This window comes from Anastrepha obliqua, unplaced genomic scaffold, assembly GCF_027943255.1.
Source record: "Anastrepha obliqua isolate idAnaObli1 unplaced genomic scaffold, idAnaObli1_1.0 ptg000080l, whole genome shotgun sequence".
Lineage (NCBI taxonomy): Eukaryota > Metazoa > Arthropoda > Insecta > Diptera > Tephritidae > Anastrepha > Anastrepha obliqua.
Genome location: NW_026562213.1, coordinates 6,641 through 7,500, shown reverse-complemented (window position 1 = coordinate 7,500; position 860 = coordinate 6,641).

The window sequence follows — 860 nt, the reverse complement described above, 5'->3', positions numbered from 1 at the left end:
ATATAATAAAGACATTTCAAATCAAACTGAAATGTATTGAAATGAATTTTTCCCATACATTTTTGACAATGTGAGGTGTGCATGGCAAAAAACACTCACGGTGAAGGCATGTGATATAATATGAAAATATCAAAAGTTAACTAACCAATGATATTGAAGCATATAAATCGAATCATAACTATATGAAACTCGAATTTGAGCCATATTAAACTGGTAATATTGTGATTTTATGCCTGGTTTTCCATACGTTAGTTTAAATAGAGAGTTATGGAATATAACCTTGGCATATTGGCACTAAAATATATAATAAAGACATTTCAAATCAAACTGAAATGTATTGAAATGAATTTTTCCCATACATTTTTGACAATGTGAGGTGTGCATGGCAAAAAACACTCACGGTGAAGGCATGTGAAATAATATGAAAATATCAAAAGTTAACTAACCAATGATATTGAAGCATATAAATCGAAGCATAACTATATGAAACTCGAATTTAAGCCATATTAAACTGGTAATATTGTGATTTTATGCCTGGTTTTCCATACGTTAGTTTAAATAGAGAGTTATGGAATATAACCTTGGCATATTGGCACTAAAATATATAATAAAGACATTTCAAATCAAACTGAAATGTATTGAAATGAATTTTTCCCATACATTTTTGACAATGTGAGGTGTGCATGGCAAAAAACACTCACGGTGAAGGCATGTGATATAATATGAAAATATCAAAAGTTAACTAACCAATGATATTGAAGCATATAAATCGAATCATAACTATATGAAACTCGAATTTAAGCCATATTAAACTGGTAATATTGTGATTTTATGCCTGGTTTTCCATACGTTAGTTTAAA